We start from the raw sequence: 27,917 nt of genomic DNA, 5'->3' as shown, positions 1-27,917 counted from the left end.
TAAAATAGGACATGGAACTGTGTCACCATTCTATGTCAGCTTGCACATTCATATAAAGTATTGCGTAATGCTATGTTTGACTCAGGTGCCTCACACAACCTTATGCCCAAAGTTATAAGGGAGAAGCTAAACCTTGATGTTACAAGACCCTACAAAGACTTATTTTTCTTTGACTCAAGTCAGGTCAAGTGTTTAGGCTTAATCAAAGACTTATGTGTCTCCTTAGTCCAATACCCAAACAAGACAATCCTCATGGATGTGGTTGTTTCTGACATTCCACCAAAGTATGGCATGCTATTGTCAAGATCTTGGGGAGCAAAACTCCAAGGATCTCTCCAACTAGGCCTCTCTTATGCCACTATATCTATCTTTGGGCAACCAAAGAGACCATATAGAGAAACACTGATGAAATATGTGGTAACTAGTGAGGACAAGCCCCAAATTTTTCCTATTTATTCAATCCATTCCGATATGGATTCTTTTATTTTATTTAATGAGGAAACAAGTCCTCCCACTAATGATAAGTCGTTGGCTTTAGAACTAGACACACACATCAATGAAGAATCGGTTGCCCATACTGATGAAACTGTCAAAACAATCAAGGCAACCAGCATACAACAAGAACCTCCCCAAATACAAAATCCAAATCTGCCCACTGCAAGAATGACTGAAACTCTTGATGCTAACCACAAGCAATAAATCACATGGTATTTAGAGTTTGATGGCTCTGTCAACAAGTTAGGAGCAGGGGCAGGTGTATGGATTCACAATACACACAACAATCATGCAGAAGGCCATGCCTACAGACTAAACTTCAAATGCACCAACAACATGGCAGAGTATGAGACTCTCCTTTTAGGCCTCAAACTGCTCAAAGATCTAGGAGCTGCAAAAGTATCCATTCTAGGTGACTCAGATTTAGTCATACAGCAAATGAAAGGCAACTTTGTTACTAATGACAATAGAATGAGGGCCTATAGGACTTCTGCCACTAATATACTCAATGCATTCACTGAATCCAAGCTTGATAAGATCTCAAGAGATCATAACATTCATGCACACAGCCTAGCCACTTTTGCTACTACATGCAAGCTTCCCTTTGAGCCAAATCACCATTTCACTGTGGAGATAAAACATAGGTCTGCTATCCCAAATAATGTTAAAGATTGGAAAGTGTTCAAAAATGATGCCCAGATTAACAATTTCCTCACTCTTGAGCATGAGTTTTCAAATTTTAACATTGACATGGATGCTATGGCAGATGAACAACAACAAACAAATGAAAATTAGCAGGCTGTAACAGCCGTAACAGCCAAACACATGCTGAACCCAACTGTTTTTGACAATGCAAACATAGAAGAGCTGAAACAGATGCATTTGGAGGAAATAGCTGAAACAGAGCCCGAGATCGTTGACCTAAAAAATAACTTTCTCCCTGCTGGTCTCACTCCGTTAGAAGATATGTTTGATGCAAATGATGTTCCCAAAAAGCCAAAAATGCAGCCCTTAAACGCTGCTATAGAAGAACACAACATTAGGACAACAGAGAAGCCCAAAATGATCAAACTATCTCAATCTTTGCCACACGATAAAAAGCCCAAATATGTTGATTTGTTTAAAGAATTCCAAGATGTATTTGCTTGGAGTTATGAGGACTTGAAGTCCTATGACACCTCAGTGATCCAACACACCATTCCCTTAAAACCAAATCAATATCCCTTCAAACAGAAATTAAGGAGAATCAATACTGTGCTTCTCCCTTTGATTGAAAAGGAAGTACAAAGAATGTTTGAAGTAGGTATCATAGTACCCATCAGATTTTCTGAATGGGTATCCAATCTTGTTCCCACAAGAAAGAAGACATGTGAGATTAGGCTATGTGTAGATCTAAGAAATTTAAACCAAGTCTCCCTAAAAGACCACTACCCATTGCCAAAAATGGACCACATCCTACAAAGAGTAGTGGGGTCATCTAGAATCTCTTTACTAGATGGCTTTTCAGGTTTTAATCAAATACTGGTTCACCCGGATGACCAAGACAAGAGAGCCTTTACCACATCGTGGGGAACATTTAAATATGTGAAGATGCCTTTCGGACTTAAAAACGCTGGTGCTACCTTTCAAAGGGCCATGGACATTGCATTTGCCAAGGAAATCCATGATTTCTTAGTTGTCTATCTTGATGACCTTACCCCTTTCTCCAAATTTGATCAAGAGCACCTCAAACACCTAAGGAAAATATTCATGACATGTAGGAAATATGGCATTTCCTTGAACCCCAAGAAGTCTCTCTTTGGCCTTAAAGAAGGTAAATTACTATGCCATATCATCTCAAAAGATGGAATTAGAATTGATCTTGAAAGAATTCAAGCCATCCTTCAAATCCCATTTCCAAGAAACATAAAAGAGTTGCAAGCATTCCTTGGAAATATCAATTTCCTAAGGAGATTTATCCCAAATCTAGCCGAGCTGATAAGACTATTAAGCAACATGTTAAAAAAGGATGCCAAGATAAAATGGTCTCTCGAAACCAAGCAAGCCTTTGAGAGTATCAAATCTACCTTAATGTAAGATCTAGTCCTCACAAGGCCTCAATCTGATAGGGACTTCATCATATTCTCATTTGCATCTGAGCACACCATAGCTGCTATCCTTTTGCAAAAGGATGATCAAGGAGCTGAAAAGCCAATTGCATTTTTCGGTCGAGCCTTAAGAGATGCCCCTTTGAAGTACCAAATCATGGAGAAGCAGGCCTATGCCCTTGTTAAAGCAATCAAAGATTTCCGAGTTTACATTTTATATTCACATGTGATTGCCTATGTCTCAAATGCTGTTGTAAAAGACATATTAACCCAAGAGGGGTTAGAGGGAAAAAGAGGCAAGTGGATTGCTAACATCCTTGAGTATGACATAGAAATAAAACCAACCAAGCTCATAAAGGGACAAGGTTTAGCCAAATTGATGTCCGAAACAAACTTCCAAGCCTTAGACATTAACCAACTAGTCAATAAACAGGAGCTGGCGACTCCACAAATCAGTGAAACCATTTTGCAATCCCCATGGTATGCTGATATATGCTTTGTTTTGTTAAACCTGTTTGCTCCCCCAGGATTGTCTAGAACCAAGAAAAGATTTTTAAAGATGAAAGCTTCAAATTTTTGTGTCATAGATGGTGCTTTGTTTTGGAAAAATCATGAAGGAATACTGCTTAATTGTTTAACCATGAATGAAACTAACAATGTCATGAAAGAATTCCATGCAGGGGACTGTGGAGGACATCTATATTGGAAGTCCACTGCTGATAAAATTTTAAGGGCTGGTTTCTATTGGCCCTCTTTGTTTGCAGATGTAAAGAAGTTTGCTATCTCATGTCATAAATGCCAAATCTTTGAGGGAAAAAGAAAGTTGTTACCTTTGCCTCTTAAGCCCATCTCAACCGAGAAGCCTTTTCAAAAATGAGGTCTTGACTTCATTGGAGAAATCCACCCCTCTTCCTCAGGCCAGCATAAGTGGATTCTAACAGCCACCGGCTATTTCACTAAATGGATTGAAGCCATCCCTTGTAGACAGGCCAATGACTCCATCATTATCCAATTCCTTGAGACCAACATCCTTTCTAGATTTGGATGCCCTGAGAAGATCATTACTGACAACGCCGCTGCCTTCAAATCCAAAAAGATGATCAATTTTTGCCATAAATTTCACATTACCTTGGGCCACTCCACAGCCTATTACCCTCAAGGTAATGGCTTGGCCGAATCATCCAACAAAAGCCTCATCAACATCATAAAGAAAGTGCTAGAAGAAAACAAGAAGAACTGGCATAAAAAGCTCACAAATGCCCTATGGGCAGACAGACTTTCAACAAAGAAATCCATTGGGATGAGCCCTTATGAGCTGGTGTATGGCATGGAGGCCAAATTTCCATCTTCCTTGGGCATTCCTATCATCAAGCTATTACAAGAGATCCAAGCTGAACCAAATGATATTCAACGAAGAATAAACCAGACCATTCATCTTCAGCAAACAAGAGAACAGGTCTATAACAGAGCTCAAATTTTGCAAGAGAAGCTCAAAAAGATGTTTGATAAGAGAGATAAGGTTGAAGATTTCTGTGTTGGCAACAAAGTTCTAAGGTGGGACTCACGAAGAGAAGACAAGGGCAAACATGCAAAATTTGTTATTTTATGGAAAGGTCCATTTGTTATCAGCGCTGTACAGGGTAATAACACATATTTCCTCAAATTTGTAGATGACGGCATAACTAAAGAAGGCCCTGACAATGGCCGAATGCTAAAGCATTATTATGATCCCTGTTGTTGAACACAACGCAGTTGTATTATATTTGTACATAAATACTTGTATTTTCAGCACTTTGTTTTTTTAGCAGGCCGAATAATGGAACAGTGCAACAGAGTTTTTTAAAGGCAAAACCAAAGCAAGTCCTCCATTTAGATCTCTGTCATTGCATCAATCTCAGCAAAAGAGCAGACAGTCTTTCAGTCAATAGTATTAAAAGAAAGGAGGATTTTCAGTTTACATCAGCACCCTTTTCAAGATAGAATCAAGGGAAGTGCTCCAGTTTTGTTCCCCTATGTTGTGTTTATTTCAAAGGCAGGTTCTCAGGCAGAGGTGCATGTAATAATGGAGCACGCAGAAGAAAGCAGGCAGTGCTGCTATTGTATAAAAATTCAGGTTATGAGAATGTTGTGTTCAGGTTTCAAATTTTCAAATCATTTGACAGCCAGCACAAGGGAAGTTTCAGTCTACAGCAACAATAGAAGATCAAGGCAGTCTGACCTGCTGTTCTTGGCTTTTCACAAGGAAAAGCCATCCCCAAGTGGAGCCACTGTTAGCCTCCTGTTGCAACAGGTGTTCATCTTTCATGATTGACAGTTGAAAGTGCCAAATATGTCATACTTTGCATGCTGCAATGCTCCATATTTCCAAAAGAGGCCAAAGAAGAGACCATGAAAGTGTGCCAATCTAAATGCCACTACTGTATTCCAATTTTGATAAGTTATTGCTTTTTGAAGAATTTTCTGTTAAGGGAAGGCCAAACAACTTAATCTTGGCTTCCCTAGGTTTCAATTTCTTGTTCTAGAATGTAGAGAATGAAAATTTGTCCAAACAGTTTAATCTTGGAAGATTTGTAGATAGGAAGAGAAACAAAGGAGCCCAACTGCTTAATCTGGGCCCTTGGAAGAAATAAGTGTAGATTTAGATAGGAGGACAGCAAAAAGAAAAAAGGGTAATCAGGGTCTGCAAGTCCAAGTGCACCCATGCAGAAAGAAGAAAAAATGTTAGGTAAGTAGGTTGGGTAAGTAGTTTTGTGGTTGCAGAATCAAGCTAGGTGATCCATTCCATGCTTTTTAATGCTATAACTATTCAGATCATAGGTATAAGGCAATTTCCCTTTGGAAGAGCTCAAGTGAGGCATGTCTAATTCCCCTTTCTTCTAAATCCCCAAATCACTTACTAACATCCCCTTGAGGACCTTGGGATCTGCCCAGCAAGTCCTGTTATCACTTCATTTTTGTAAAAAACAAGTCAAGTTTTGGCTTTCTCAAATGAAAAGAAGCCACATTTCTTGTGTAAAATCATTCCTCCATATCCCATTTAAATCTCATGTCTAAGTTTCAGATCATAAACTTGGCATCATTCCCCTTACATTTCCATTTCACAAACTCATATTAACTCCTAACTCTACTATCTAGCTCCCTAGATCATCTCCTTATCCCCTATTACACAAAAAAATATATAAAAACCCCAAAAATATTACATATCCCCCTATAGAAATATAGCTATGTACATACAGTTCTGGGATATAATAGTTCACCTGGGGCTATTATGAACCCATCCATGTGATAACCCTGGGATTGGTCTAACCTCTAGTTAGGCTAATAACCTATACCCACCCCTTTATCCTCAAAACCTTATAATTCTACCTCCGTGGTCATTTCCCCAATGTCTAATGTTTAATAGCTTTGGTTAAACATTAAAATTAACCCGTGACCCACATTAACCAAGTTTTTAGACCCCCTCGGTGTGTTTTTATTTAAATATGTCGGGCGGGTCCCGTCCCTAATCTCCCGCTACCTCACCTACCCCGCCAGCCATCCGATGGCCAGCGCCCGAGATCAATGGTGGGCGGGTGTTTTCATGTGCCGATCCACCAGAGGTTAACGTCTGGGGGATGGGCGGTTTCCCCGTCGTACCCCCGCCACGTGTCAGCCTCCCGGTGTGTTCGGAGGCCCCTCCCCCAATACCGCCTGTGCCAAAAGGTGGTGCGGGGAAAACCGGATACTGCCTTCCACCCTCCTACATCAGCACCACGTCATCATGATGTCATCATCCTGCGTCGGCCTCCTGCCATCGTGTCCTTGCCATGTCATTGCCACGTCGCTGCCATCGTATTGCCACGTCATCACCCCTACCATACCGCCACATCACCCGGCCGTACTGTTGATGTCACCCTGCCACATCACCGCCGTACTGGGACCCACCGCTGATGTCATGCTGACATCATCATCAAAAAGGGCACGAAGCGCGAAATCTGCACCAACGGATGCCTGGAATGAAAAACTGAGGCAGTTTTCTAATCGCGCATCGCTAAGGGAAATAGGCCAAAATGGAAGCCCTCTCATGGCGCGGCTACCAGCAGGGCCCGAAATTTGCAAATTCACAGGAATTTCTTCACATAGGTTCGGAAAAGGGGCAAAGACAGTTCTAAAGGCAAACAGAGGGCTGAGCAGCAGCCATAAAATGTCGATGGGACAATTTAAAGCAGTCAGAAGACAACAAGGAGCCCAGGTTTAGTGAAAGTGTATCAGAGGAAGCGATGAAGATTATCAGTTAGTATTTTTGGTGGAAATTCGTATTTCCAAAGCAAGCAAATATTGAAGGTCCCCAAGCAAAGTCAAAGAAAGCGGTGAAGCTATTTCAAAACTCTCAAATCACAGTTAATGCACCTCAAAACCACTCAAGAGAAGGGTATCAAAAACCAAAGCATAGTTATGACTAAATGATCAGCGCAGAGCCATAAAGACAACACATTAACTCTTTTTGATACAGCTTCCCCAAGCGCAGCTCAAAGATATTTTCTTGCATTTATTTCAGGCATATGTTAGGTTAAAGACACTTATTACATCAGATCTATCTCAGATCTGATTCTTGTAGATATTTTTCTTATAAAACCACCCTAATTTACTGTTTAGAGGGTTGGTTGGTTGATTTTCTCCACTAGAGACTCGCTCTGTATACTTGATGTTTTCATTAATCAGAGACTGCTAAAAAGCTTGGAGGATGGACTGCCTATTGTGCTATTAATGTTTTGAAGAATGAATATGGAATTCTTGTGCTGCAACACGAACCAATAAGTGATTTCTATCTCTGTTTTCCACTGATATATACTCATATCATACATATGTCACCATCTAAATAGCAGATAAAAAGATTAGCTTAGAACTTGTTTAACTGCACTCTATGCTCAATTTCTGCTATTTCTTAATGTTTTCCTTTGAATTGGTAATGAACATGAATTCCCTTTGGCTCATATTTCTCCTAATTCACCCATGTTTGACAGTTATCTAGGGATTATTTACTGCTCCTAGATAGAGCTCATTCACCTTCCCTCTCTTAAGCTGAAAGAGAGATTCCTAATTGCCTCTCATTCCTTAGCCTTCAATCCATCTCCATTTAGCTCGAAAGTTGTTTCATGTGTAGCTATCTTTCTCCATTTTCCTCTTGTGACCAAGAAAATGCACCAGCAGTCCGACTCCATGACTCCACGCCCAATGGTTTGAACTTATCATACTATGCATTACCTCTCTACTTGAAAGCTTCATCCTTCCCACCAAAACTCAAACAAAACCCCTTGAACTCAATAACTAGCCTAAAATCATCATCAACAAAGTTAAATCATAAAGAGAGAGCCCTCTCTGATTGCAGGTAGGCTAGGACCTGCAGTCCAAAGATTGGTTTGTGGTTACCTCGGCCGTATTCCCTTGGGAGTCAAAGGGAACAACCTGAGTGATAACACCTACTGTCAAAACTGGTCTTGGCTTTTATGAATCTATTGAAGGTGAATCTAGCTCACAAGGTGAGGCAAGGAACTCTAATGAGAATTCTGAAATGCTCAACAAGGAGATGAGAGGACAACTTCATCAACATCCAAGGAAAGAAATTCCTCAAAGAAAATCTTTTACTCCTAACTTTGGAAGTGATAGACGATTATTTCCTCCGATGAATAATGTTGAGTGTTATGTATGTCATAATCTTGGACATGTTTTAGCTAGATGTAGAAGTAGAATGGTTCAAGACTGTCACACAAGATTATCACATTCCAAGTACTTCAAGGGGTATTGTTTTGCTTGCAATATTTTTGGCCACAAAGCAATTGATTGCAATAGAAGGAACATGAAACATGTAAGATGTTATGCATGTAACAAGTTTGGACATAAAGCAAGGGAATGCAAGAGAATAATTCAAACTCCAAAGCAAGAGGATTATACATCATCACAATTCCAGGTATTGAAGAAAACAAAAATAGAAAGAGAAAGGTGTGATATAACTCAGTTAGCTGACATAACAGACACAGGGGAAACTAAAAGTGTAGACCTTCAGTATTCAAACTTGCATACGCTGATATTATGAAGGTACGATTCATATATATGCGATTTATAGGCTACATAGTCGCGTATATGGAGCTCTGAAGAAAAGCAGTAGAATAGACTCAGGAAATGGTTCTGTTGTGGTATATAATGGTTGGCACAGGCTCAGGGGGAGCATATGCTTCGAATAATGCATTTTTGGCATTATGGTTAGAAGTCTTTGGTGATGATGCTTATGTGGCTAGTTGATCAAAAGAATGGTATTGCAGGTTACAGGATTGGATGTTGATGTTTATGGTGTAGATCATATATGGTGTATGATAGCAGCTGATGACTATCATGGTCTTGATTAGATTGTTGGTCTTTGATTTGTAACCCCGCTATGCATGGGATGGATGATGTAATGTTTCTTATTTTTGAGTCATGTATAAAATTTTGGTATATCCCCACTTGGTTGGGTGGATGAGTCAAAAATGGTATATTCCCACTTGGTTGGGATATTTATGTATGTATAGAGTCATGTTATGCTTTTGCAGACCTTGCATGTGCTCAGGGGGAGCATGGACGGATTGGTACATCTTGGCATATACAAAGGGGGAGTTCAATCAGATATTTCAGCAGGTACTTAGGGGGAGTAAGGATAGCAGAAGGTATACCAAGGAAGAGAACATCTTGGTCTGCCCTTTACCCTTGATGTCAAAGGGGGAGAGTGACTGGGAGTGGTGGCTGCCATCAAGTCCAAAGGGGGAGATTGTTGGAATTATGATACAGGTGTTGTCCTTGATGGCAACTCACTCAGAGGTACGATACAGATGTTGTCCTTGATGGAAAATCAACTAGATGACAGATCATAGTACAACAGGTCAAGAGAGAGGTATATGCAGGTTAACCTTGATGAAAGTGCATATACACACGGATGAGCAGAACAAAAGGTGCATATACATACACACGCAGGTTCACAGAAGGAAAGGTGCGTACATGTTGGAAAACTAAGTTTTGGTCCGTGGTATTTGGTCGATGGTATTTTGGTATTGGTCGATGGTATTTGGTCTGAAGTGTTGACCCCAGGTATTGGGTCCAAGGTATTGGTCCTACATGGTTTTGGACCATGGTATAGAGAGAGGCCTAAACCTATATAAGGAGAAGATCATTAGGCCAAGAGGTGCAAGTGATGAATATCTAATCAAGGGTGAGATCTAGTATGCTAGTTATCGGTTTGTGATGCTTGACTCGATCTGAATCAAGAAGGCTCCTATGCAGTTGATAAAGGTTGATCAACCAAGATCTTGAAGACTAAAATGTATTATCATTATATGGTATGTTCATGAATAGATCTGAATACTGATGCATCTCATGGTCTAGGTATATCTGAAGTTGGAAATTACAGCGAAGGTATAAGTAATTATCTTCAGATATGTACGTGGGTTCTCTCTAGTGAAAGTGCGTATACACGCTAGTTTGACACAGTAAAGTAGCGTATACATTATGATATTTGATATTTTTGGTTGCTATTGGTTCTAGTGGTTGTTACAGAGTTCTAGGCTCTAGTCTGTGTTCTGGTGACTGTGTTTTGATGACAGGGTTTTAGTGATTCGGTTGTTGGGTGATTTAGAGTTAATGGTTGTATTGCAGTAGTGATTATTTTGTATTTATGTATCCAGTCTGAAAATTTATGAAACGTGGTCCTTGGAAGAAAAGAGAAGGTTGTAGCCTTCTGTAGGTGAGCACCTACATACTAGTACTTTAGCTAGTACAAAAGCTAAGAGGGTTGTAGCTCCCTTCCAGGAGAAGCTGGAGAATGAGAGAAGGTTGTAGTCTTCTACAAGTAGAAGCTTGCGTACTGGTATAAGACTGCACCAGTACAGAATATTGTAAAAATAAGTTTCTTATTAAAAGAAGATAGAGATGAATTGCAGCAGGTGGTTTTCACCCACATTGGGTTTCCACCTTATATCATGGTGTTCATGTGTGCTTCTTATGTGTGATGATATATTTTGTTTTATTGCACCTGTTTACTATTCATATGGTTAATAATGTTTTGATGCACTCATTGAAGATCAACTAACTGAATCATAAGTTTACTGGATATACACTAGTTACATTAAACACAGTTGCATATATACGCGGATATCCATAACTGAAGTAGCGTATATGAATCTGTGTATGAAAATGAAAAAGTGTTTGATTTAATAATATTGATTCACCCCCCCCAGTATTATTTCCAGCAAAAAATTGATTCAGCTCTAAATATAAAGATGCAATACGTACCTTTTGTAACAATTGCACATCATGTAGATCAAAATATTTCTCCATCTGTGGTATCTATGTTATGCGATCCTGACCATCAAAATTCCTCATATCGATATTTGGAATATGGTGGGTGTTAAATCCAATGTTAGATTCTATGAAATTATGATTAACATTTATTTTTTTCTCATCATGATTTTACTCTACTACCTTTTCATCATTAAGAGGCCTTTCTTATAACAGCTTTGTGCGACCTTCCTTCAAACCTTCCATGTCTTTCTTTAAATCTTCAATGACTTTCTTTAAATATGCTTCCCTACCATCGATATTAGCTTCCATGGCACATATAAAACTATTTATCTTAGCTTCGATCACATTCATCAAATCATCCATCCAAATTTTCTTACTAGGTGTTTCTATTTTGTTGACATGAGCCATTCTTTTTCTTGCTTTTAGAAGCTCAATCTTGAATCTGTTGTATCTCTGAAATTTCAGATTCCCGAGGTCTAAAATTATGATTTGCAGTATCAATCTATTTCCTCTTTCCAATGCCACCAATTTGATTGAAATTGGATTCTCCAAGAAAGGGTTATGCCCAATCTCCCAAAATGACCTGATTGTATACTTTTTCAGTAGAGAGAAAGTGTACGAAGTCCCACGTGTCATTGTTTTGATATTCAGATCTAAAAATAATACAAAGAAAATTAAATTCTGTACTATTTTTTTAACTTCTTACGAAATTTCAATCTGATGCCCAGAGAGAAAGTTATGACTATTTTCCCAAGGTCACCTCTTTGGGATGTAATTCGGGAGCCTGCAGAAACCCTAAATGTATTATACTATATATCCACACATACAGTGAAACAATATTCGAAATTCGGGCCTAAGGGTCACTAATATTTTGGATCAAATGGGTTTTAATTTCATATTGTCAACCTTCATAGAAAACAAATTATAGCAAAAATTCCACGATGACCTGTTTGAGATGGAATTCTGGAGCTTGCAAAAACCCTATCTCCGAAAATATAGGTATGCAAGATCTGACATTTGGATCCAAGGTTCAGAGTGATTTTAGCTCAAATGGGTTTTGGATTTAGATTCTGAAACATCATAGGAAAAAAGTTGTAGAGAAACTTCCACGATGACTTGTTTGGAGCAGTGAAACCATAGAATCTAAAGCTCTGATATCAAATGTTATGAAACAAGCTCACAAAAAGATAGAAAATATAGATAAATGACTTCAAAATAAGCCTCTTTGAGGGGGAAACCTCCTTTACATTACACAAATGAAAAATTATTCAATGATACAAAAGACAAGACCTCCTTTCTATATATAGGAGTCTAAGGGGTCATAATATAATCAAAGCCAACATAACAATAATAATGTAAGCGCACAACAATAACAATAGTGGGCTTCTATGGGGCACAATAATAGTAATATGGGGGCTACATGGGCAAGCCAATATAATACAGGGGTTTCACTAATAATAGTAAGGAGTTACACTAGTAGTATAGGGACCTAACATGAGGTGTTCATCAAACCCTAATGTCTAGAGAGGTTAAAACAAACCTCCATTTAAACTTTGACTAAACTTCCCTAATAAATGAGGCCTAAGTTTGCATAAAAATAAATCTAACAAGCTTATTAACCTTTGGTTACATCATAATTACATCAAAAACAAGTAATTACATCATAAAAACATGAATCTAGCTAATAAAAATGAGAAACAGTGATTTCAGGAAAAAGCGCAGTGAATTCAGTCAAAACCACAACGTGCGAGGAGAAAGCACAACGAAATTGGTAGAATTGCTTTTTCGAGGCCTTCTCAAGGTCCAATTTGTGATCTGGAAAGTCATGGAGATAGGTATGCTATGTTATGAACAAAAACCTCCTACATTTTCTAAAAATACCTTCCCATTTGTTCAGAATCGAAGTTTAAAGTTGGTCACTCAAAAACTGTAGAAGCACGGCGTGCTATGAGAAAAAGTGCAATGTGATCTTTGAGAAGGTGTTTGGAGGCCTTCCTAGATGGGTTTTGGGAAGAAATTTGTATGGCTAGAAATATTATGATGTCTTCTACACAATGGAGTCATCAAGCACTACAAACACTTTCTCCAAACCACCTAAACATTCAATCGCCCAAGACTACTCCGAAAGTGTAGCAATTATCCTGTAGCAACTATATTTTTTTAAATTTATCCCAAATAATAACATCATTATATAAAATGAAGGAGGTTTTCTTTTCTTGGTTGATTTTTGACAAAAATCTCTTTCACTTTTGCGAAATTCATCCTCCTTACTTCAAAAACTAATTTTGAAGTACAAGCCTATCCCAATGTGTGTCAAATGATTTGTCTCCTGGAATGATTTCTTAAGAAATGGTGTAGACACAATTTCATCTGATGAATTTAGCTCATACCTATTGATATGAGCTCAATTATACCTTCTCTTCTTAGTATTCATCATAATCCAAAGAAAACCCTAGCTCAATGGGAGGGGAAATTAGGGTTTGGTGTAGGGAAAAACAGGGGATTTGGGCAATTTTTGAAATTGAGGGAGATGAAGGGGTTAGGGGGTCTCTAAATTCTTAGGAAAATTTTTGGAGATAGGGATGGATGTTATGGAGTCAGGGCAAGTGTAATTTTGGTACTTGAGTGATGGGAAGGGATGCAAAACTATGAGATACAACCTTAGTCTAGAAATGCATAATAGGGACTAGGGTTTGTGAGGAAAAGTGATGAAATGAGGAATTTGATGAGGGAAAGTGTGAGATATGGTGTATGAAGAGTGTAGGACGGTAGATGAGTGCCAATCAATTTCTCCTTTTTCTTTTTTCCTTTTAAGAGCTGAGTTGACCTCTTTTAAGTGGGGATGGGACCCACTTATTCTTTTCCAAGAATGACTTTGCATGTTTGAACCTTATTCTTTTGAGATTTTTATGAACATTATTACTTTTTGATGCCTCACAACACTTGAAAACATCATTTAGAACCTTTTTACAAAATTTCCTCTTTCATTCATGATGACCTAACTGTAACATGACCTTTATTTGATTTTTGATGGTTTGACTCCATCATGACACCTAATGGACCATGAAACCATGAATTTAACCATTAAAACTCTAAAATGACCATTGACCATGTGATGATAATTGACATGATTCTATCCACGACTCATGACTCATGTCCATCCATAATGGCAGTACTAAAATTACTTTTTAAAACCCTAATCATGATGGAAGAAGGAAAACACCTAAACAAGCTAAACTGGTGACAAATTTTTTATTTTAAAACCTATTAAGACAATAAAAAACTAACTTTAGACCCTAACAAAAAACTTCTAAGAGAATTTTTGATCATGGGTGACTGGTAGGACTAACAAAAACTAACAACAGGTTCAACATTAGCTACGCCAACAAACAAAACCCTAAATTGGTGGCCCTCTTGGTAACAACCCACGTACTGCAGGCTGCAGTCTCACACAAAGCATTATTAGGGAATGACATAACCAAGCTTCTGCATCTAGAGGTCGGTGTGATGGGATCCTGGGGCTTCTAGGGATTATTTATGTCTTCATGAACCCTGAACCTTCCAAAACAGTTAATAACCATAAATCTTATACACAACAATTATATCTTTATGAAGGTCATTAACTAGTCATAACATGTAGAAATTATATTGATTTACCTCTTTCACGCATTATATAAACACTAATTCATATACTTTCAGATCTAGAGCAAAACCACATAAATATCAAAAGTAAATACAATTGAACAGATACACAAATTATGGCTTAAAACTATCTTGTATTATATGATCTTTTAAAGTACAAACTTTCCTTGCGCACACAATTGCAGGACCCCACGCACTCATCTTGTAGAGTTACCAAGGTCTTTGCACACTCAGCTATAGGAGCCTTCCCCTTTGCTTAAGAAAAGAGATAGACTTTCCTGCCTTATCTTACTTACCCAAACAATGATCTTCTATTTATGATTCCATTATTTTATTTTTAGATTCCCTATAAATCTTCTATTTATAGCCTTTCCTTTCACAATACCATGGTTCGTGGACCATGTGTGGGTGTCAAAGCCTTATTAACACATAAAAGCCTAAGGGAATTAATCTCACTTGAATCTTACTATCTTTGCACTCTACTTCCACAAATAGTAGAGAATTTAGACTTTTACCAAAAGGAAATATAAAATTTAACCCCACGAACCCCATCTCAATAGGCCCCCAACACAATTTGGTGACTCATCCTTAATTCACTCAGTTGGTGCTTCAATCTTCCCTTGGATTTCGTGGAACTCCCACTTCAAAACTTGTAGATCAGTTGTGCCCTATGTAGTTGCCTGTTATACTTCCTCGACCAAGTTATCTGTAGTGGGGCCTTCCACTGCGAGGCTCATGGTCCTTTGAGTTTGATGCATGGCATTAATCTTGCTCTACATTGATCGAGTTAGCTGGATAGCCTCCTTTGTCTAAGGTTGTGTTCTTTCCATAAGAATGGCCTCTTTCTGGTGCACCTCTTCAATTTCATTATGAAGCAGTTTCCCTTCCCGTAGTTTGGCGAACTGCTACACTAGCACCAAACTATGCAGAACCGATCTAAGTTCATCGAACTACCACTATTTTTCTCTAGGGTCTATGCATATCTTATGAAGAGTGGGGTCCTCTTGCAAATATGTCCATAGCTCCATGGCTTGCAGTAACAACTCTATGCAATCCTTGACTGCTACATCGAGGGTGACCATTCCTTCCTTTATAGCAGCTTCGCGCTACTCTCGAACTTCTAACAAAGTGCTCCACTGCAACTTCAATTATAGCTTTGAAATATGTAGCTATAATTCAAATCAGACTCGACTGATTTCATCTTTAGACTCTTTGACCACCGCAACCAAATTTTGGATTTTTTCTTTCGATGCTAAATTAGCTGCGATATTAAGTTCATGAAACTCATTACATGCCTGTGTAGTAGTTGCTTCTATTTGTTGGCTACGTATAGAAATCTCGTCATTTTCCTTCAATGCTTGTGTGTTTTCTTTAAATATATGTGTGTTGTTTGTTTTGAATTCATTAATCACCAACATCACATGTTGTTCCCTAATCCTTAGTTCATCTGAAACTGCTTGGTGTAACTCATGTAGGGTTTGGATAGGGAGTGTCGGGAGGTTGATGCCCAGATTCTTCATCTACACTCTCACTTAACGTAGGCTCGCCTGAATCCCACTCACTTGACCTACAGTCACTTTCAGTCAGCCTATCTATATCTACAGATCGTGCAGATCCTTCTGTACATTTCCCAGCGCCTACTGGTATTGTTTCTCAATCACACTTCCATCGATCGACAAAGTCATGGATGTTTGATAAAGTGAATAGGAAAATCATGCAACAAAGGAAGAGATATGTCCTAAATGATCCTCATAATCCAATATTGGTTGGCACAGAGAAGATGATAACCTCCAACACCAAAAGGAGTCCCAAACTAATTATGGAAAAAAATGTTGCATTTTCTATAGTTGGGGAAGATAATTTTGAGTACTTATTAAATGAGAATGTCAAAATGAGAAGAGAACTTATTGCGGTGAAACAATAGGAAGAACATATCATGATGGAGAATCAATGGTTTTCATAATGTTGGCTTGATGGGCCCTGACCCAGGTTCAATGCTAGCTGCACCAACCAAGAAAACCCTAAACTACTGGCCCTTTTGGAAAAACCCACGTAGTGCTGGCTGCAATATCATGTGAAGCAATATTGGGGGATGGCAGGACCAGGTTTCTGCCTCCAAAGGTCTGTGTGATGGGTTCCTTGGGCTTCTAGAGCTTAGTTCTGTCTTTGTGAACCCTAACCCTTCTGGAATAGTTAATAAAAATAAATCCTATACATAGTAATTATATCTTCGTGAAGGTCATTAACTAGCCATAACATGCATAAATCATACCAATCTACCTCTTTCATGCATTATATAAACACTAATTCATATACTTTTAGATGCACAATGAAACCACACATAGAACATAATTAAATACAATTGAACAGATACACAAAGTATTGCTCAAAACTATCTTTTATTTTATGATCTTTCAAAGCACATAATTTCCTTCCCTATGCACTCATCTTGTAGACTTACCAAGGTATCCATGCACTCAGCTGTAGGAGCCTTCCCCTTTTCCTAAGTACAGGAAACATAATTTCTTGCCTTAGCTTACTTGCGCAAACAATGTTATTCTATCTTAAGATTCCATTATTTTCTTCTTAGACTCGCTATGACTCTTTTATTTATAGCCTTTCCTTTTACAATACCATGGTTCGTAGACCATGGGTGGGTCTAAAAACTTTCTTAACACCTAACAACCTAAGGGACTAAATCCCCTTTGACTCTTACTATCTTCACATTCCACTTCCATAAATTGCATAGAATTTACACTTTTACAAAAAGGAAATAGGAAATTTAAATCCAGGGACCCCATCCCAACATGCCCCCAACACAATTGGTGACTCATCCTTCAGTCACTTAGTTGGTACTTCAATCTCCCCTTGAAGTTCACAAAATTCCCACTTCAAAAATTGCAGATTAATTGGGCCCTACATAGCTCCCTGTTGTACTTCCTTGACCAAGTTCTCTATAATGGGTCCTTCCACTATGAGGCCCATGGTCCTTTGAGTTTGTTGCATGGCCTTAAGCTTTCTCTGCACTGTTTCCAAACCGCATGAAGCTGATCTAAGTTCATCAAACTGCTACTGTTTTTCTCTAAGGTCTGTGCCAATCTTATACAGAGTGGGGTCTGCTTATTGATATGTCCATAACTCCATGTCTTGCTTGAGAAATTCTATGCAGTCCTTGAATGTTGCATCGAGGGTGGAATTTCCTTTATAGTGGCTATGTGCTACTCTTGAACCTCTAGCATAGTGTTCAGCTGCAACTTCAATTGTAGCTTTGAAATATGCATTTATAATTTAAATCAGAATTAGCCGATTTCATCTTTGGACTCTTTGACCGCCACAACCAATTTTTCGATATTTTCTGTTGACGTTGAATCAGCTGCAATGTTAAGCTTTAGTAGCTCATTACACACCTGTGTAATCATAACTTCTAAGTGTTGGCTGCACATAGAAATCTCGTCCTTTTCCTTTAATTCCTATGTCTTTTCTTCAAAGATATGTGTGTTGTTTGTTTTGACTTCAATAATCACCAATAGTGCGTGCTGCTCCCTGACCCTTAGTTCATTTGATACTCCTTGGTGTAACTCATGCAGGGTTTGGATAAGGAGTGTTGTGAGGTTGACGCCTAGATTCTTGATCCGATCTTGGTTGATGTAGGCTCACCTGAAAACCGCCCCCTTGACCTACGCTCACTTGCAGTCAACCTGTCTGGATCTGCAGATTATGCAGATCCTTCTATACATTTCCCAATGCCTGCTAGTGTTGTTGCTCTAACTAAGCCCATAGTTTGGTTGTAGTGTCCTAGACCTTGTCACCAATTTTTTCTAAGTCCCCTTCAGTGAGGACTAATGGATCCACCTGATAGAATCTATTCAACTTCTTCTTCTTCTATGGCCCCAAGTTTTTCTGCTTTGTTCTTTTTCTGACCACAAAGGGGGTTCCCTACTTTGCACCCACCCCCTTCTACATCTGACCCTTCTTAGTCCTTAGTGTGCTAAGAGTCAGACTCCTCAACATTGATCATGGTTTCCTGGGCCACTCACTCTTTCTCAGTAGCTTACTTGGAAGCAACTTCCTTAGTAGCAGCTTCCTTATCTACAACCTCTTTCTGCTACGCAACCTTCTCCCACGTTGCATCCTTCTAATCTTCCTTCCGTGTCTTTGCTACTGATGTCTACGTGGCAGAACCTTCGGCTACATTTATCATGCCTGGGCCTAGATCGGATTGGTAAAGCCACTCTCCTAGCCATGTACCTAGAATCTTTGTGACATCCACCTCACCAACAAGATAAGGAAACTTGTGCCATATCTTATTTGGATCCGTTCGTGCATAAACATATAAGTTATGGAAGTCAGCCTTGAAGTCGGCGTAAGGCTCACACTGATCACGTAAGGTAGGTGACAAAATCGGCCTTCAACTGATCATCATGCACAAATTCATCTCCACCAGTACCCAAAACATCTTGGTCTCTGTGAGCCATGGAGTGTCCTTCATTGCCCAGAGCGAAGCAAATGTCGATGCTTCCGAGAGGTCAGACTCTTGGGGAGGAAACTCGCTGTCCTTCGGCATCCTCCATGTGACTAAAGAAATCAAAAGTAGTAACCAAGCATAATGAAATGCCTTGCCCGCAACTTGGGCCTCTCGCCAATTCACCAAGAACTCCTTGCAGAAGTACTGATCCCATTTGTACTAGACTACTTTGGCACACTGTGCAACGAAAGAGATCATGGGTGTTAGAACCTAATCCGTGTGACACTTCCGCATGATTTTACATGCTAATATATGTGTGATGAACTGCATTGTGGGATCTAAAATGTAGCAGATGGAATATCCACATGACTTTTTAACCAATCTGAACTCATTCTTCATTTGATCGGTGATTTCCTTCTCCTTCGTTTTCCCTCCAAATTCTTATGTTGGATCCACACATTAATAGGGCAACAAGGTGATCCAGTCAATCAACATATTGGTAATTGGGATGGATTCTCCCTGCCAGAGGCACCCATCATGCACCAAGGTGAGTAACTTCTAAACACATATAGCGTTAATGATGGTGCAAGTAAACCACGACACCCAAAGCATGTTTAGGAGGCCTTCTTTCTCAACGTCCACAACTCACTTCATGGCTTGCAATCGCGTAACCCTGGTTTCGTCATAATAAAACTTTTATAGGTATTTAGCCGGTAAAAGATAGGGAAACTTCTCATGACCTCCCAAATCCCAATCCTCCAGCTTGAGTGTCGGAATGTGGCCCAAAAACGCACCCTCAAACACCACCTTCTATGGAAATAGTGGTGTCGAGACCATAAATTTTGCGTTGTTCGGGTCCTTGGGAACGATGTTTGTGCCCTTACATGGTGGGATGCACTTCAGGAGCTGAGTCATAGGCTCATCCTCCTTAGCATACATCTCCTCAATGTCTCTGCATATTTCTTCTTCATCCAAATCAAGGGGCTCATGTCGCTGCTGCTATATGTCCATTTTCCCCTTCTAGAGGATTTCCATGGGATTTTTTCGTGGTGATTGCCTCACCAGAACTTGCTATGGTTTCTTCTATTTTTTCTTCAGTGGTAGAGGGCTTAGGCCTAGGAGACCTAGGCACCATAGTCATAATTCCTGTAGGAGAAGAGGGTGTTGCTTCAACTGAGGGTGTTGCATCAACTGAGGGTGCTACTTTAGAGTGTGTTGCTTCTATTGCGGCGGTAGTTGTAATCATATATGCTATAAATTCCAGATGGAAATATTCGGGGACGTTATCCAATCCTGGTCTCGAGAAGAGCTCTTCCTAATTTGGTTCGAACATACAATTCAACTCTTGGCACAACACAAGGCAGAAATCCTTAAAATCGATTCTTAGGATGCAAAGTGTTCTAATGGGGGGTGACATGCCATATTTATAGGTGATTTTGAATTTGAATCCAATCGTTCCCTCCAAATTTCTATCATTAGTGCATCTTTGCAAGAATATTTCTAAATATTTTCCCCATAAATAATCCCTCCCCACTCCCCATAACAAAATATTTTCCATGCAATCATCTATAATAAATCCAAAGACTACTTTTTGACCAGGTTGTGCAACACCAACCTTTGTGGTGCAACCACCTTGCCAAACTCCACAAATTTATTCCATCACACAACCCTCTTACTTCGTCTTTCCCATTTTTGGGTAGTGTAGTTTATAGTCCCATACTTCCTTGAAACTTTCTGGAGTACTAAGACTAGCCCACCATCATATAGTCACTGCGTACGTGAGGGATCACCCTTGTACAAATTCAATCGACTGCCATTAACTCTTCCTGGAAAAAAATTTCCATTCATTTTCACGATCTAAACTGAACCACCATTTGTAATTTATTTTACCATATAGGGTCCCGGCCAATGCGTGTGAAACTTTCCTCGAAATTTTGTAAATTTACTGTCATATAATAATATAAATCATTAACTTATAAGGTGCGCTATTGTATGTGATGATCATGCCATGCCTTTTTATTTGGAACTGGTCCCCTTGGGTCAATTTTGGGGTTAAAACCCCAAGTTTTGGGGTAGAAGGCCAGATTTTTCTATAAATAAATGTAAAGTATCCACATTTTTTGGTCGCAGAACACGAAGGTATGAAGAGTCAAAAAGGGCTTCAGCCCTTAGTCTAGATAGGTTGTGTTAGCTTGATGAGATCCGCCCTTGGTCCATGGGCCATGGTATTATATAAAAGGGAGGTCTTAGAGGAGTTTTAGTAAGTTTGGTTAAGTTAAGTTGAGTCATTGATGAGTCTATAAAGGGGCTAAGAGCAAGAGTCTTAGCGTAGGAAGAAGGCTCTACAACAGAGTGTGCAGAGGACTAGGGAAGAAGTCCACAACTGAGTGCGTAGACCCATGGAGTTGTGTGCGCAGGGTAGTCAGAGTCTGTACTAAACATCTGGATCATCAATAGAGAAGAGTATAATGAAATTGTTGTGTACTTTACTTCTATCAATTGCATGTGATTATGTTATGTTAAGGAATGGGTTTATGTTTTACTTCTAAATTGATGCGCGAATCTATATGTTTTCCTTTGTTATATGAATGCAAGTAGAGATATATGTTTACACAAAGATAATCTAAACTACATGATGAAATTGAAGAACACTTAAGATAATTCAGAGAACTATACAACAAAGTAATTACATAGGCACGTAAGTGCCGAGATCGCTTGTTAGAGTTACGTGAAGGATGATTCCATACCTTCGTGGAGGTTCTAAAAACTAATAGACAAGTACATCGATAAGCCCTAAAGGTTTATCAATCTATGTGAAGGCAGGGTTAAGGTATAAAACCAACATCACAACCATCTCAGGGTGCAGAAACTTGGTTCCTGCATCCCCCCATACTGCTTCACATTAGACTTTAGTCTTTGCTCCGCAGATTCATGCCAAAAGGGTCAGTAGTCTAGGGATTTTCTTGGTTGACTAAATGTTGAACCTGGGCCAGGGCCCATCAAGCCAACAAATGATTCTGTTGCCGAGAATGGGATTTGCATAACGAGATGTGTGATATTGCATCACTGGAATCCAACTAAGAAGGAGATTGAAGACTAGTTGGAAAAAAAGATCCACGAATTCATGGCACAAGAGAACAAGAATGCACAATTGACAAAGGAACAGTGGTTGGATAGATATCTGTACACAAAAATTCATGAAATATTATTCTGTTCTTTCCCAGTTGAATTATACGAGTGGATCGCGATGTTGGCAGATGGCCAAGGAATGTGGAGGCTTGGCTATCCAATTGTCTAGACCTTGGAGTTAGTAAGGAAATTGGAAGCATCTAAAGATAAGATTGCACGTTCTGTTGATCATTGGCTCGACCGTATCATAGGAGAGGTTTTGAGAGAGTTCACAGTAGATACTTCAGTCAACTACCCTGAAGTAGAGAACCACTTCTTTAAGGCGCCACAAGGTAAGTATTTGAAATCACTAAATACTTGGATTAAGATGCTCTTTTGCAAAAAGTGGGTCATGTAGCTACCTTGAGGTTTGGAGCTACGTGAAGTGGAAGGTCTTTCAAGGACGGAGGAAGAAAAGGTCTTGAGTATAGCCCACTGATTGACCCTCATTTGAGTGACGAAGAAGGAGCAGCGCATGCTTCTCTACTAAGCGTTATTCGGTTGACAATACAAGGGTTCCCATGAATAACTACACCACCTCCATCCTCATCCCATCCATCCACACCGCCTCCGTCCTCACCTCCACCACTTACTATTTCGAGGAAAACTAGTGTCTTTTTATCTACTAGTCCCACTAATATGGGTAACTATCTTAGAAACAAACAATTCAAAGTGCTTCAAGATTTCCTTTATGTTTGATAGATAAGAGAGAAGCAGAGAGCACCAACTTGTATCTTCCACTTGGCTCCTTGCTTGTTTCCTCTCTCCCTTGATAGAACTTGTCACTCTTCTCCTACTTATCCGGCTTTAGAGAATATCTATAGAGGCAAAGAAACAACACACCATCAAAGCATCGAGATCTATGATATCATAAATAATGCAGAATCAGAAATACATTAAACATACAATTGCATCCACAAATAACAAGATTTATAAATACACAATTATATTGAGAAAAACTCAAAGAACTTTGGATTTAAGACATCTGTGGTATATATCTTTAGACATAGTTACTGGAGAATCCACAGTAAAACTTATTTTCCATCAACGTTTCAAATCCCAACTGAGATCCATCATCAGGACTGCTTGAATGCTTGATAGAAGAAGAGCTAAATTGAGGGAATTAAATAGTAATGAGGGGAGAAGATTAAGGGATGAGATGAATGTCGGCTGTTTTAATATCAGTTGTTTCAAATTATTATAAATTATTATTATGTTAATCATTATTACAAAAATCTTTTTAATTAATTTTAATATTATTAATAATTAATTGATTTTAATATATTAGTTATTATGATAAAGTTTAATTCATATAAGCATTTAATATTAGTATAGTACTATTAATAGTATGAGTATTTAATGAATAATAATGTTAATATAAGAGTGTTGTATTAAAATTAAAATTAGGAATACATATATATTAATTATTAAAAATTAGTAATTAAAAATTAATTAATAATAAATATTTAATATTAATAATTTATAATTAATATCAAGACCTAAGGCCTAATAATAAATGTAAATAATTAATGACTAATAATTAATAATTAGTAAATAATAATTAATTAATATTAATATTAATTAATATTAATAATTGATGATTGAGTGTTTTAATTTTTAAATTTTTAATAATTAACTAGTTTATATATATATATATATATTAATACCAATTTTTATAATAGTTACTTATAAATAGCTATTATTGTAATAGTCATAATTAAGTACTATTATTATTATTATTATTATTATTATTATACTTAAATTATTAAAGCAATGCTACTTAACTACTAAACTATTAGAATGGGAGAGGGAAACCTACCACTGATTGCTATACTTGAGATGTAGTATTGGTGACCCTAATTTTTCTGATTAGTGTCATTTCACTGATATTTCTTGGTTCCACTTGGAGATTTCATGATCTCTTACTCATCCCTGGGCGAATTCAAAGAGGCAAGTGTCATATGAGAAGTTTCTAGAAGATTCTCTGGGTTTCCACTTAGCAAACTGTCTCTACCATTTGTCTACTCTCACTCATCGCACCCCACAGAAGGCCTTTTCAGTATGCATTGCACCTCTTGTGTGTAGCAGGTGAAATTCATCACACCTTGACCAAGGAGCAGTCTGTATGGTCCGGTTTTGGCTAGTTCTGAGTGGTTTTTAAGGTGGAACTTTTGGGAAATGATGTAATCAGTTGACCATGATCCTTTAGGGTGTGAAAAAACACTTTTAGGGGTTCCAAAGCCCTTGGTTTATCGACATATGTGATTGGGGTTGCAATGCCCAAATATGTATATAACAGTTTCCCCCTAAAGCATGACGTCCTAAATCTTCTGATGTCAGCTGAAATGCTTTATCAAGAGAATCTGAGGTCTTCGAGCTGGAAGGTGACTTGTATAAAATACAATACAATACATTATCTTCATATTATTTTCATGATCTAGCTAAGGCGGGCATTCCCATGCTCAACTTTATAAATTCATTTTCATGTACACAGGACAGATAATCGTCCGCTATTGGAGACTGGTGATTCTTGTAGAGCCATCATCCTTTAACTTGGATGATCATCTGTGCAGCTACTGTGTACATTTGACGTCTTTATCTTCCTAAATATATCGCAATCCGGATGGATGAAACTAGATCCAGGGTCTTCAAACTCGTTCAATCTTTGCCCGATGTACAAGTAGATCCATGTGAAAAGACGTTCTGAAGTTGAACATGGAAAGACATTGCCTGATTAGCAACCAATGATGTAAATCGTTAACGTGAATGAGAGGAATCACCGATAATGATAATGACCCTCAAGGTACTACATTACAATTCACGTGGTGTGAATATAGGATCTGATGTCGAACACCATGCAAAATCTTTGGGTCGAAGGCCATTGATGTAAACCTATCGCCGGAAGTGAGAAAGTTTTTATTCAGGCATGAAAGCTTCAAAGTACTGAAAGGGTTGTTCCTAAGTCAACTTCTTGGATAATGAGCTGATGTCGACAAGAAGTGACCCATCATAGGAGGGCCTTAATGAGTCCCACATCTACAACACGAAACGAAGAAAATGATTTTCTGGAGGTGAAAACAATCTGATGATACAAGGTTCAGGAATGATGGTCATGAAAAATAGAGGGTGAAGATATTGCAGTGGATGAGGCATTAGTTGGGTTGATGAATTATCTGAATGACTTATCTTGAACATATCGGCGACACTGAGATGGATTGGTAGCGTTAACCCCAAAAATGGATGGTACAGAGGACCAATGGTGATGTGACCAGTGAACGGAATAACCCAACCTGACTCGATCATGGTGATGGAGTGAAAGTGTCATGTTCAAGAGCGACCTACTACCAATGAAGTTCTTCAAGTTTTCTTCCCTTTCTCCCTAGTCATTGCTGACCAATACCTCTTTATTTTTGTCAAGATTGAGGAGGATAACATATGCTTGTTCTATAATTTGTCCTTCAAACGAACTTGTCGCTATGTTTTAGCGAGCCTAGTGACAGTGAAACTCGCTCTTGTCCGGATGGACAAGTTTGTCGCTATTGTTTTAACGAGTTTAACGACAAAGATAACTCGGTCCTTTTCATGTTTAGATAGTTTGAAAGGGACGGAAAGGAAACTCCAGCAGTCCTTTTTCATGTCATAATCCCTTAAGTCTGAAAAAGTATAAAATAATATGAAAGGGGTGACTTTTCGATAGCTTTAGTGAGCCAAAAAAGACAAGCACTCGATCTTTTTGTGGAATGATCCCTCAAGTCCAAAAATATTAAAATGTAGAGGAGGGATGGTGCTTCCCTTTACTTTAACGAGTTGGAGAGGCCATTAGCTTGGCAATCTTTTCATATTTTATGAGTCTAAAAAGAGCTTAAAAGAGACTCGTTTTTTAGGAACGAGTGATGTTTTCGAATAGCAACTGGTTCCAAGTAAGTTTGGAACTTCTTAAACACGGCAATGTAACGAGGGTGGCTAATAGAATCACTCGTCGCAGTTGTTCCTCAAAAGGGTAAACAATCAAGTGGAGGCATATGATTGGCCAAAAGAATGGAGGTGACAGTAACAACACAACCAAGGCTCAAAAGGGTCATAGCAATGCAATCACAAAGGTTATTTACTGAGCGTGGATTCACTTTCTAATGAGCTTGAATATTTAGAAATTATGCTCAGTGGCGGGTTTATTTTTTAACGAGCTTGAACCTTTCGGTAACATTGCTCATGCCAATCATCTTTAAAGATGTCTCTTATTAGTAGGTTCACTTTTTACTGAGCTTTCCCCATGTGAAACCTTGCTCATTGTGTTTTATATGCAGGCTAGAAATGACCAACTACAGAACTGACTACACTAAAATTTAATGAACCACTGAGTTTAGGTAGGATAGTGTAGATAAAACATTTCCTTTTCTTTGCCTGCACACCACCGACAAAGGTGAATGGTGGATCAGACCATTCACCTAACCTAAGCAGTTGAACTAGTTTGCAAATGTGCCCCACGGACATATAAACGCAGTATTCGACTGGTCCTGTGGGTGGATGTTTATTTGATTATATTATGAAAATCCATCCATGAATGAAAGGATTTCGCATTTGACGCATTCATCAATTATCTGGTCGATGAAGGGTGTAGGGTAGTTGTCCTTTGGATAATCTTGATTTACATCCCTGTAATTGATGCGCACTCTAATCGTTCCTTGCTTTTTCATCACAGGAACAATATTTGATACCCAATCAGTTAGAGGAATAGGGTAAATGAAACCAGCATGTAAAAGTTTTTCAACTTCTGCTTTGATGGCAGCGGCTTTCTTCAGGTGAACCTATCGAAGCCGTTGTCACACTTTTTTGACATTTGGATACATCTTCATTTCATGTTCAACGATGCTCAAGTCAATGCTTGGAATTTCTTCATATGACCATGCAAAGACATCTCTAAATTTACGAAAGAGAGCGGAGCATATTTCCAGTTCTGAAGAAGAACAAGATTTTCCAACATGAATATTCTCTACAACATTAGGTATGGTAGAGATATTTATGGCGATAGTCTCTTTGATATTGGACAAATTTGGGTCGGAATCCACTGTATTTACAGTATTTGATAGAAAATAAAAAACTGAAGGATTATCAATGTCGCTGGAATAATCTTCGTCGTTATCTTGAAGATGGGAACGATGGTGGTAGTCTTCCCATGGTGCCTCTCCTATCATCATTGACCGAATGATTCCTTCGTCTGTAGAATGTATATGTGACCAAGGATCTAAAGAGGTGCCATATTCTAGAGACCTATCTATCCAAACAATTAATGAGTGTTGATTTGGGTTTGGTGTCCAGGCCAAGAAGATTGATTGCTACAAAATTTCTATGGGGCTAGGGAGCAATACCTGGCGATGATCCATGCTAACAAAATGTTTGGAAATCTTCTTAATCTTTGCTGATGTAGAAGATGCCATATTACATGTTTCCACCGTGGCCACTTCTGCCAAATTACTTGGAGGTGGGAGGGCAAAAGTACCCATTAAGGCAGGGTATTTTAGGAGGCCTATTCTGACATTTTGAAGCAATTGAGAGGTTCCATGGATCATTGCAATGCTTCTCGTAGCTTGTGAACTGTTGGGGAAAAAGGTTAGTTGGTCAACGATTGTAATTTCTCCTTGAAAGGGAAATGCAATTTTTCTAAAATATGTTGACACAACAGCAACCATAGCATAAATCCGGGGCATTCCTAGTAGGATATTGTAATCGAGGTTTCCATCGATAACTTCGACTTC

At 38.7% G+C, this 27,917-nt stretch overlaps 1 pseudogene; it reads left to right on the top strand.

Annotated features, from left to right (window-relative positions):
* LOC149208878 (sucrose synthase 1 pseudogene) overlaps nucleotides 1–20,315 on the top strand; it is a 40,339-nt pseudogene extending 20,024 nt beyond the window's left edge.
* Nucleotides 20,316–27,917: the final 7,602 nt, after the last annotated feature.

The sequence above is a fragment of the Pinus tabuliformis genome, chromosome 1_2 (genome assembly GCF_031772625.1).
Source record: "Pinus tabuliformis cultivar Carrire ecotype Pingquan chromosome 1_2, CPIR1, whole genome shotgun sequence".
Lineage (NCBI taxonomy): Eukaryota > Viridiplantae > Streptophyta > Pinopsida > Pinales > Pinaceae > Pinus > Pinus tabuliformis.
The sequence above is the reverse complement of the archived record's forward strand: the minus strand, read 5'-3'. Positions and strand labels throughout refer to the sequence as shown.